Source organism: Martes martes, assembly GCF_963455335.1.
Source record: "Martes martes genome assembly, chromosome: 13".
In the NCBI taxonomy this organism is placed as follows: domain Eukaryota; kingdom Metazoa; phylum Chordata; class Mammalia; order Carnivora; family Mustelidae; genus Martes; species Martes martes.
This window is the reverse complement of record NC_137901.1, coordinates 56,352,766-56,365,338: the sequence shown is the minus strand read 5'-3', so window position 1 is coordinate 56,365,338 and position 12,573 is coordinate 56,352,766. Positions and strand designations below refer to the sequence as shown.

The 12,573-nt window shown below is 39.9% G+C and overlaps 1 protein-coding gene across 1 annotated transcript in view; it reads right to left on the bottom strand.

Moving 5' to 3' along the window:
• PTPRM (protein tyrosine phosphatase receptor type M) overlaps positions 1 to 12,573 on the bottom strand; it is a 777,217-nt gene that overhangs the window by 754,122 nt on the left and 10,522 nt on the right.

Here is a 12,573-nt window from a genome sequence, read left to right as displayed (position 1 = left end):
TGAGAATTTGCCTCTTCTTCTGGTTTCTAGAAGTGGGGGGTGATCAGCACTGTGTCAGTTCATACTCACAAAATTGTCACAGTTCTTTATTGAGTTAAATACTCATGGATTCAACTCTTACATAATAACTATTTCAAGTCACTTTCATCAAAAGATGGATATGTGAACACATATAAGGAAATCTGGCAAATGCAGAAAAGCTAAAGCAAAAATAACAATAAATCCACTATTCAGGATTAACTACTATTACTATTTTGGCTTGTATTTTATATATTTCCATGAGTTTTTTAATGAAATTTTAAAATCATTAACTAAGAATGCCATTCTCCTACATACATGATTTCATCATCACCTGTTTTGTTCCCATATTACAATATCGTGATCACCTGACATCCTTAAATATTCTTTGTCATGATTCTTGGTGGCTGGATAGCATTCTATTGCCTGAAAATACTGTGACTTAACCCACTCCCTATTGTTAGATATTCAAGTTTTTCCCATTTTTCACTACTGTAGAAAATGCCTTTGTGAATATGCTCGCGGGGGATTTTCTGTCCATGTCCACTTTTTTTCCCTTAGAATAGATTTATCATATTTTAATAAAGCCTCATCCTTTTAAGATTTTTGTTTATTTATTTATTTGAGAGAGAAAGAGCACAAATAGGCAGCGCAGCAGGCAGAGGGAGAGGGAGAAGCAGGCTCTCCGCAGAGCAGGGATCCTGATGCGGGGCTCGATCCCAGGACCCTGGGATCATGACCCAAGACGAAGGCAGACACTTAACCGACTTGAGCCACCCAGGCGCCCCAAGCCCCACCCTTGTACCATCTTTCCACACTCTAGGTGTGCACACTCTACATCAGAGGATCCATCACTCTGGAAACCACCCCAGGCCAATGGGTTGACCGCGGATAACCTACCATCTCACCATCTTGTATAGTCCCACTCAAATCACATTATAAATGTCCTTATATATGAAAATTGCTAAAATGCTTACAAGATGCTGGTGTTGTGTGGTCTGAAGGAAATTTAAAGGAGAAATTTGACTGAATATTAATAAAGGGATAATGTGCTTCATCATTTTCCTAAGTAGTGCACTGCAAAATATTGGCTGCCTGGCTTTAGAACTCACGGGCAACCTGAGCTCTGGCTCTCTCGGAGGCCTGAACAACCATTGAACCTGTGCTTCAAGATCCATGGACTAAGATCATTGCCACCCTCTTCCCATTTAAAGAACCATGAGAAAGACCACACTGAGTGGACAGGGAAACCTCAGATTATAAAGTGCCTCGGAGACACACCAGCCATTTGAAACATCTCTACTGCTCTCTGTGCTTCTTGTTGTCTGCTTCCTGGAAACAAGGTGAGAATTCAACTGGAAAGGGCCAATTGTCTGGAAGATTTAGTTACAGAATGGGAAGTGATTTTTTTTTTCTTCTGCAAGATTCTTTCAGGTCAAATGGGTATATTCCATTGTTTGGTTTCCAAATGATTATTAATGACTCAAAAACCGAAGTCCTAACATCTCAGTTATTTTTCAGTCATAATGATCTCTTTCGACTTCAGAAGGGGTAGTTGAGGCAGACAGGCACAAAATATCTGTCAAAGTCACAGACTAAGCCAAGACCAGAATTGAATTATTATAAACCAGAGGTCACCGGCTTGGTTTCTGTCTTTTCGTATTGGGGGGAGAGGGGAGGCTTAAACAGGCTGAGCAGAGAGGATTTTTTTCTGGCAGTGAAAATGCTCCATATGACACTATAATGGTGGATAGATGTCACTGTACATTTGTCCAAACCTGCAAAATGTACAACACTAAGAGGAAACTCTAATGTACACTCTGGATTTTGAGTGGACAACGACGTGTCAGGACAGGTTCGTCGATTGTGACAAGTGTTCCAAATGGTGGGGGATGTTGATAATGAGGGAGACTATGCCTGTGTGGGGGCTGGGACACATGGGAAATCTCTGGTACCTTCCGCTTAATAATTTTGCTGGGAACCTGAAACTGCTCTAAAATAATTAACTTTTTTTTTTTTTTTAATGAGGTCTCTATCTGGAAAGAAAAAGGCTACAGACCCCTAGCCATAGGGACCTGCCCCATCAGTTCCATGGTTGGTGCAGAAGTCCCAACAGAGCCACAAAGCAGGAGACCTCTGCAGCCACAGGAAAATAAAAGGATGCACAGCACCTATGGAGGAAAGGGCACTGAGTTCTGTCCTAGCTTCAGATAGCTTTGCCCTTCCTGTCTGCCCTTTCTCAAGAGACCTCACACCCTACAAAAGGATGGTGCGCCTCTCTTGTGTAAAAACGACCATGGCATCAAAGACACAATGTGAGCTATTGCTCTCAAGGAAGCGTTCTTTAATGATTAATCAAACACCAGACACTCACTGTGGGGTTTCGTGTCTTTCCCTGTCATATCCGTATTTCATTTAAGGGTAAAACAATGTACTAGAGAATCTTTTAGTCCTTGCGGAATGTTATAAAATCAGATGTATTACATGAGTTAACAACCACACATCTTCCTTCCCTTGATCGTAAAGAACTCCTTTCACAGCTGAAGAATTAGTGAAATTATCAAAAGGGTGATATCGGTAAATATTAAATGCAAAAACATTACCTTTAAACGTACCTAAATGTAATAATTCTTTTTTAGCATATAGACTCACACTCAACAACATGACATCAGCTGGGAATAAAAGAACCTTCAAACAGTTGGAAGTATGTATGTTCCTGACATTGATTCTTTTGAACAGAATTGCAGTACCTTCCAAAACTTTCAAATTATACAGGAAAAATTCACAAATAAAGATACTTGAGATTTAGTTTAGATTCAGTGTGCCTTTTACAGTAATAGAATTAAAATCCACTTTATCAAGCATTCATTTATGAAGTAATTTGTCCAATGAAAGTCAGCCCTCATCTTGTAAAATATTTAATATTTTCTCCTCATGTTAATAAAAATGTGCTCTGTCAATCCGCTGCTGCCAGTTTCTTTTGAGTGGCATATGCTGCTCTTTTGTTACAGACACAGGAAAAGTTGGATTCTGCTATCTTTAGAAACTTATATAATTATTTCTGAAAGTATGTCCATGATTCCCATTTAACTATTCCCAGAAGTCAAACACCAGAATTCAACACATACTTTCACATATTTATCAGAAAAACAGCTGCTTTTTCATTATAACCCTCAGTTTACAGTACCTCAGAATTTTAGGTGCCCATTATATGACATTCCTATAAATTAATGAGAAACAGAATAAATTTGCCATGGTTTAAAAAACTTATACTTAATATAAAATATAAATAATTCCATTTACATCTGCATCATCTTAAACTTGACTAACCTGTTTTTAATAATCTGGTATATCACTTCTTTTCACTATTTTTTTTAGTATCTCCTCAAAATGCAAATTAACACTTATTTGAAATTAAAAACTAAGACCTTTTCTCATAGAAAGTAAAGCTGATGAGACTGACAGGTTTGATGAAGACTGCTATGCTAAGCAAATCAAATGATAATTTTTTTCATTCAGTGTTTAGCCTAAATCTTCATTTCTAAGGTTTGACAAAAATGTTTATAGATGTATATTTATCTATTTATACACACACACGCACACATATAGATGTACACAAGGTACATAATATATATTTATTTATAGATATATATTTATATATATCTATGATATATATATCATAGATATATATATTTATATATATATAAATATATATATATTTATATATATATATATTTATATATATATATATATATTTATATATATATCATAGATATATATAAATATATATTGTAGATATATATTTAAAGCATGCATTGGCTAAAGTATATTAAAATTGATATTTTTGTTTTCACAACAATTTCTGAATATTTCTGTATTTCTGGGTTAAACAAGATGCCTTTAAGTTAAAAACAACAGGTATAATTAACTTAACAGGCATTAAAGAATCTTGGTTTACATGGTCTGCTTGGATTACTTCCCAGCAATCGAGAAGGTGCATGACTAGACAGCAAAGGCTAAGACTAGTCAGTTTCCAATTTTTGGCTTTGAGCATTTCCAAGAATAAAACTATCAGACTGGTTATTACAAATAATTTCTAATGCTAGAACTCAATATGAATCTTGGCATGTAACTTGAAAAGAATTCAAAGTGGCACTGGTATGACAAAAATTCTCTAGTCCTATCTACCTATTTTATATGAACAAATTTCTCAACACAGATTTGTAAAAATGAAAAATGGAAATAGAATTTGGGTTTAACCCTACTGAGCAATAAGTTAACATCCTAAGGTCTATTGGCAGATACATGAACTAATTTTTTTAAAGCCCACCTGATATCCGAAATACTAGTCCCATAAATTTTAACCATGATTCCACTGTATACAAATAATTTGAGTGATAATTCAACTAGATAAAATTTAGCACTTACTGCTTTATGGTCCCATAAAATTAAAGATAGAATTAAAATCTCAATTTATATACAATTTTGTTGCAGAGAAGTTTGGTAAGTAATCACTAAAAGACTCTCAAGCTTAAACATGTTGTAATAGGATAAGATTCTATGGGGAAATAAAATGTAAACAGCAGTTCAAGAAGAAAAATTAAGCAAGTAAAATTTCTCTCAATTAAATATAAGCTTGTTCATGTATTTTTAAATGGACAATGGAGAGAATCAAATCTCTTTGGTATTTGGATGTTGTTTCTGAAGGATGCCTTTAAGAGATTCTTGCAAGTTTTATCCTAAAATGTCAATATTTACTGTAGCGTATAAAGTCCCTCCTTCTGAATTGTATACATTTACAATACAACATTTCAGATGTGAACTTATCAATGCTCAAGGAAGTGAGCAATTTTTAAAAATTCTTTGACTGGGTACACAAGCATAAGTCAGAAGATTAGAAGACTATCTGTCAATGGCCGAAAGATCTTAGAACGTTCTAGCATTGGCCCCTCGCTCAGGAAAACCATTTCTCTAGAGCAAGATCACATGAAGTAGTATTTATCCCTTATTTTGTTCCTTACTCTCACAATTTTGTTGGTTATGTTAAAACATAGTCTCCAGAATGAGCGAACCCATCCGTTGACTCTGATTTGAGACATCCTCCAAAATAAAAAGACCAGCCTAAGTGTCCCAAGAGCTGGCATCCTCCTCTGTTCATTTACCGTGTTATTCAGGGGCCCAAAGCCCTTTACAGGCAGGGTATCCAGGCACCTATCCTGGGTCTTGAAATAGAAGCATGTCAAGTTCATGGTGTGTGTAGAGTGCATCCGTGTCTGATACAAAGAACTGGCAGGTACAGTGGCTTAGTGGCTTCAGGTTCAGGCTGATCAAGTTAAAACCTTAGCTTTGCCCATACAGCTTGTCTGACCTTATTTCCTGGCTTATAAAGTGGTTAGGGTACCTTAGGTGGTTATCAATATTAAATCAGGTAATACATATTTAAAAATCACATAGATTTTAAATATTCAATAAGCATTACTTGTCCTTTTGTTCCATTATAATACTTCTACTCCTAAGTACTTCTGTGCTGATTAGGAACAAAGTAGATAAAGCACCAACCAGTGCCTGACACAGACATGGTAGTGGTTACACTTTCACTTACCATTTCTATTTCTATCAATATTCGCTGTTCTATTGACCGATCTCCTACCCTTCAGAGGAGAAACAGGATGCCAAGGACCTGTCTCTGATAGTTCCAATACAGTAAGAGTGATGACGGTCCAGTGGGATAGGGACACCTGCTTAATTCACCCCTGTCTTTTAAAACCCATCTACTATAGGAGATGAAGATGGAGGATGGGAACAAAGGAAAGAAGAAGAAAAGAAAGCCTAGGGCCATGATATCAGGGATAGGAATAAAAGAGAAGCCACATTTTTGATTCCTGATTCCTGATTCCTAACACCCCACACTTTTCCAACTTCTGGCCAAATTCCCCATCCTATACAAACTTATCCTTGAATACAGTAGCAGTTAAGATCTACTGCATGGAGACAGAAGTGGGAAATGCCAAGTCACCAACAACTTGACCTCCTAATTAAAAGAAAGAGAGAGAGAGAAAAAAAACATGAAAAGTCTGTTCCTCTTTCCAATCTCCCAGGCCCCTTCCCTTCTGCATCTATTCTAAGTAGATGACCACTACCTCAAAAACCAATTTTCAGATGGTAACTAGACTTATTATGACCATTTCATGATGTGTATAAATGTTGAATCACTACACACTGTACACCTGAAACTAATGAAATACTGTACATCTATTATACTTCAATTAAAAAAAAAACTCACTTGGTTAGGCATTATCCCATTTCAAGAGGAAAAAAAAAAAAAAACAACCCTCAAAATCCTTTGTAAGGTCTCTCCTCTCTCTTCCCTCTGAGCAGTAACCTGACGAGTGCCTGCAGGCCTCATCAGTGCCTTATTTCCACTGGCAAGCTGCAACCCCACATCCTGTGAGCCAACAAGTGGAGCGCCTTCCCTGGAGGATCTGCCTTCCTGCAGACTCAGCGGCAAGCTCCCTTGCCAGACCGGCCATCAGCTTACCTGTGTGTGCTCCCTGTGAGCCAACCCTCATCTCCTCAGTACCCAGCACACCCCGCCCCCCAGGGCCTCACCACAGAGTTCGCCCGTGAGTCCTCTGCCACAGAAGCTGCAGCCCTTCGCCTCAGCAGGGGGACTCCTCATTTCACCCTCAGACCTCGGCAATGATTTATATATTATTTATGCTTTGGAAACGAATATGCCCTGCAAACACCTCTTGACTATTCCTCCAATTATTGAGGATGTCTCACCTCTGTGCACGATTTTAATCTCTAGAACTGAAGCATGAAAGAATAACCTTGGGTCCAGCACGGAAGAAACACTATGCATTTCAGAAAGCATCCCAAGAGGGGGGAAAAAATGCCAACTTGATAGCAATTTCCTGTGTATAAAGAGACAGAGAAGAATTCACCTGGTGCGGGTAGCATTTTCTTTTTCACTAAAAGCAGGCCCCGCAGGAGGGAGAATACAGGTCCGTTCTGCAGAACTTCCCAACTCCAGCTGGAGCTCTAAGAAGCCAAGCCAACCGAGGGTGTGCCTTGGAAAAGGCAGCTCCCTGTGGCCGGGACTTCACGGCAGAGAAAGCAGGGTTTTTTTTTTTTAATTCTTTCATCTGGTCCTTGCAATCTTTTTAGGCCCTTTAAGTAGTTATTTTAATATCCACTGTATTCTTCCGCCACCTGAGTCACAATGAGGAGACCCGGCCCAAATCACAGGCCACAGGAGAGCAGAAGCAAACATTAGAGGCCCAAAGTCCATTCCAGGGTTCTCCTTCATCCTTAACAATGAACGAACCACCTCATTTTATCTCCAGCTGCTCAGAGATCTTCCCAAACGAAGAGTAAAATAATATAAATACACATCTGTTGACAATGATCATCATTTCTTAAATGATACTGGCAAAAAAAATCTAATTCCATATTTTTTTAAAACACTGTGAAAGATGCTAATATTCTCTTAATATTTACTTATTCTACTTGATTTTGGTATAATTGTCCCTAACGATGTTGTAAAAAAAATTGATTAAAGCAAAACACATCATCATTGTAAACTATTATAAACCAAACAGTTCTTTCCCATGGTGAAATAAGATAAGAGTCAACTCACTAGATTGTTTTACATCCTTCAGATATGGATTTACTTGCTTCCTTTGTCTTTGTCCAACCTCCAAAGAAAACACAGTTTGTTCTACAGAAGGTAGTTAACATCATCTCCAAAGGCCAGCCCACCTCCACCTGAACGGAAAGGTCTAAAAATAAAGTGTTGCTGACCTTAGTGGCACTTTGCCCCTGAGACCACCAACACATACGGGTAAGAGATTTACAAAGGATTTTACATTTCTCCCCACAACCAAATATCAGATTTTAAATGCAAGAAATTATAAAAACATAATTCAGAGGATCTGAAACCCCAGAGAAGATAACATTCTGCCCTCCTCTGCTGGTAAAAAGATATGGATAATGTCTCTAATCAATTAATTTCATTCAAGTTCCTTAGAAGCTAAGTACTTTTCCTTCTAATTTACTATTTCAGAGAGCTGTAAAACGGCAATAGCTACAGGGCACTGCGGGCTAAACCAACTTTACTATTGTTTTTACCTTCCAAATGAGAAATTGTACCAAATCAATTAAGCACACTTGGAAACAATGGCATGTACTTTGGGCCCAACAGGTGGGGAGAGGAGCCCAGGCTTTGGGCTTAGGAGGCACTGGAGAACAGAGCACTTTGGGGTCCACAAAGTGCTCTACCTACTCTTTGTACAACACTTAAAAATGTCTTGTGGCAGGGAGGGGCAGCTGGGTAGTACAGTTGGTTAAGCAACTGCCTTCGGTTCAGGTCATGATCCCGGAGTCCTGGGATCGAGAGCCACATCGGGCTCCCAGCTCCACGGGAAGTCTGCTTCTCCCTCTGACCGTCTCCCCTCTCACACTCTCTCTCAAATAAATAAATAAAATCTTCAAAAAAAAAATGTCGGGGCACCTGGGTGGCTCAGTGGGTTAAGCCGCTGCCTTCGGCTCAGGTCATGATCTCAGGGTTCTGGGATCGAGTCCCGCATCTGGCTCTCTGCTCAGCAGGGAGCCTGCTTCCCTCTCTCTCTCTGCTTACTTGTGATCTCTCTCTGTCAAATAAATCAAATCTTTACAAAAAATAAAAAAAAATGTCTTGGGGACTCAGTCCCATAAACCATAAATTGACAGTGCTACCATTTTTTACCTTATAGAACTTCTTTGGTAGTGAATACCACGTAAAGGACCCACATGTAGGTAGCATATGATGTTCGTATTTCCTTTGCCACTGCCTTTGGGAAGCCAGAGGAAATAGCAAGTTTACGAGTTGGATTACAAATGGAAGAAAACCTGGGGCTGGGAAAACCACACCTTCTGGGGTGTGCAGACAGAAAGGAAACACACAAGGCAATGACTCAAGGTTATTCTGCCGTCAATGGGGCTCTAAGAACAATGACAGCAGCTCCTACAGACCAGGCACTATGTTTTCCGTAGGATGACCAAGAAGGCAGACATCATCCCCTCTTCACAGATCAGGAAACTGGCTCCATGTGGCAATGTGACTTCCACGACTGATAATGACACAGCCAGGATGAGAGCCCAGGCTTAATCGGGTTATAATCACCTTCAGAATACACCCAGAGGTACAACAGTGTGTAAAAGTTTCTTTTTATACAGCCCATTATCATATTTGATCTGAGGCAAACCTTATGAATCAGAGTGCCACTGAATGACCCTAATTACAGATCAGGAACTGAGCTCACTGAGGTTAAACAGCTTCCCTTTCAGATGACAACATCAGGGTAGACACTTGAATACAGTGCTTTCGATCTTAAATTTCCTTTTCTCATGGTGCCAGTGATTTCCCAACTATGTTCTCCAAAGCAGAGGCATCTCAGAACACAGGCATTGGGGCCTGGCAGACCCTATGTCAGGTCTAATTCTCCATCCGTCCTTGTATCCACACTATTTATACTGTGGTCTTAACCCCACCAAGGGGTGAGGTCTATTTCCCTACCCTTGTTCTAGGGTGGCCCTGTGGACTAGCTTTGACCAAAAGAACAAGGTGAAAGTGACGAGGTGCCCTTCCCAAGCATAACCCTTCCCTTAGCACCCTCTGCAGTCGTTGGAAACTCTGCCTGCTGGAGAAGAAATGAGTGCACAGAGGAAAGAGCAGCTGTCCTAGCCAAGGCTCTCCTATAGGAGCCTACAGCCAACCAACCCCAAAATATCAAGAGCCCAGCCAAGATCAGCTAAGTAAAAACATACACATAAAGTACGCCAATCCCAGTTTAGATCAGCAGACACATCCCCCCTTCATAAAACAGAAAAATGGAAAATAGTTTTAAGCCACCAAGTTTTGGGGAGCTTTGTTATACAGCAAAAGCTAACCATTACCCCTTGTTTTCAAACTTGGAGATTTAATCTTCCCCCATAAAATCTTGTTTAATCTTCCCACATAAAATCTTGTTTAATCCAAAGATTTTTTATGCTTTTCCACCTATGTAAAATTTTACTTAATGAAAATATCCCGATGTTTTAAAAAAACAAGCTGGAAAAGTATTATATAGCCTATCATAACCTCCATACCATCTTCCCACTCCTGTGTACTTCACTTTTAGTGACCTTTGTGTTCTGTGGTGTCACTAGGAAGTAAAAGAAAAGCACACACACACAAGTTGCACTTGGAACACTAACTCAGATGTTAAGATCTGGAACTCATTTCTTTTCTGCCACACCACTCTCTTCAACTGGTCACAGAACCTGTTTTTTCCATGGTGAAAGCTCCATTTCCTCACTCTTTTTCCATGTGGTCCATGTAGGCAGGCCACATGCCTGGTCTAGTGGGCGGGTCATGCAGAGCAGAAGGTTAAAGGGGAAGCAGGTGATATGACCTGTCAGAGTGAGCTCACTAGCAGAAGGGTTTCCCTTTGGGACACAGGATCTCTCTTCCCACTGGGCTTGGAGCTGGAGGGTTCAGCCTATGACCCCTAAAAGATACCACATAAAGAGGAAAGATGTTTAGAGAAGAAGATTCCAAATCCCAATGGCCATGATGAGCCCCTGGGACCAGCTGTGCTCCCACCACCTTCTCTGTTCCCAGAGCCAACAAACACCCTATTTGATGAAGGCCAGCTTTGACTGAGGTTTTCCGTTCAAAAAAGTTCTCACTATGACAGAACACGCTTTTGAATCTGGTTTTCTAACAACCAACATAAAGAAGAAAACTTGATGGGTTATACGATTCATTATGTCCACCAGAAAAAACTAAGTCCACAGTTCCTGGAACTTAAGACCCAAAAGGAAATCTCCCCAGGCGGTCATTGTAAAGATTCTAGATCATGTACTGAAACACCACTCAACGTCCTTCTAACGGACACAGCACTCCATCTGAAATGCTTCTGCATTGAGCACACCTCAATACAGACGGATGGCATCAAATCAAAGCATAAATCAGGAAAAAGCAGCTCCGCACCTGTGGGTATGGGGAGGGAAGACACACAGTGCCCATCTCCCTCACTCAGATGACCTGGCTTTGTGAGAAACGGAGACAGATTCTTCTCCCAAAGCTTCCGTCAATTTTCATAGTCAAGTTTTATCAGCTACTGTGCGACCATGGGTTTGAAAATATCATATCCTCTCAGCATGGTACCTCACACATAATTAGTGCTCAGTGCATGGCTATCACTTATAACTATCGATTCCAACCCCCTGAAATAAGGCCTAGCTCTGTGGCCACAATTGAGGTAGAAAATCACAGCCTTCAGCCTAGTTGCCACATAGCCGTTGGTGGCCCCTACGAATGGCAAATACATTCTCAAGTATGGAGGAAAAGGGCTTCGTTTGTGCAGAGGCAGCCTAGGGCAAATGTGGGAAGCATCTTAAAATCACTCAGTCCTCCCCCTTCAACTTCCTTTTAACAAGCAACTTCATGCTCTATCAGGCACTCTCTTGGATTGGACCCAATGTTCTAGACATTTCTCCCATCCTCACCTATCAAAAAATAACCCATTAATCCAGGTCTCACCCTCTCAACACCATGCTACCTCACAAATTAATATGAACTAAGATGACAATCCTCATACTCTTCAAGCGATTGGAGAGACCTTGTAGATCCTTGAATCGAATGTCTTCATTTTTACGAGTAAGAAATCTGACATCTAAGGATATGTCAACTTATCAAGGTGACAGCTAGTTGAGGATGTCATATTAAGATGACTTAATGAGCCACCTCTCCCAGACATGACATTTCAACAAGCACCTTTCTTCCTTGGTCAAAATGATGAGCTGGTAGAAATTTTGAGTGCCTTAACAGACTGGTATGCCCATTTTGAGGTTTGTGAGTCTTTTAGGAACTACTACAATCAAAATGCCAAGCTTCTGGGCCCCTTATGGGGCCCTGAAGACCAATTATTCTACAGTGTCCATGTTTCAATGAACAGGAGATAAAGGAATAAGTACTGGAAAATATTATTCCCCATGCCATCTTGTCTCATCCTCTTCTATGAATGAGTCATCCCAAAATGCAGCTCAGAGCTGCAAATTTGAAGATCTAAAGTCATTGTGTTCCGATTACCCTGAAATGTCTTTATTCTTTTATTATATCCTAAAAATTCCAGACAGATAGCAAATTTACTAGAGGTCACCAAGTTAAAAGATGGGTACAGAACAGCCAAGTTTCAATAAAATGCCTTGTTTCATAATTCACTGTCTTCTGATACTAGAAAGCCTCTGCTTCATAAAAGAAATACTCTTTGGTCAGTTAATAATTTGGTCTAAAAATCCACATGCTTTGGATCTTTGGATGCTTTCTTAACACTAATCAGAGAAGACGTGATAAGTTCTCCAAAGGGCATGGTCTTGGAGCCACGGGAACTTTTTTAACAAACAATCTTTCAAAGTTTACAAGCATCACGATTATCTGGATGTTTCCTGACCAGCTTCAGTGGCCCCTCCCAGAGATTCTGACTTGGCACATCTGTGGGGCCAGGACTGTGAGGACTGGAGGCTCAC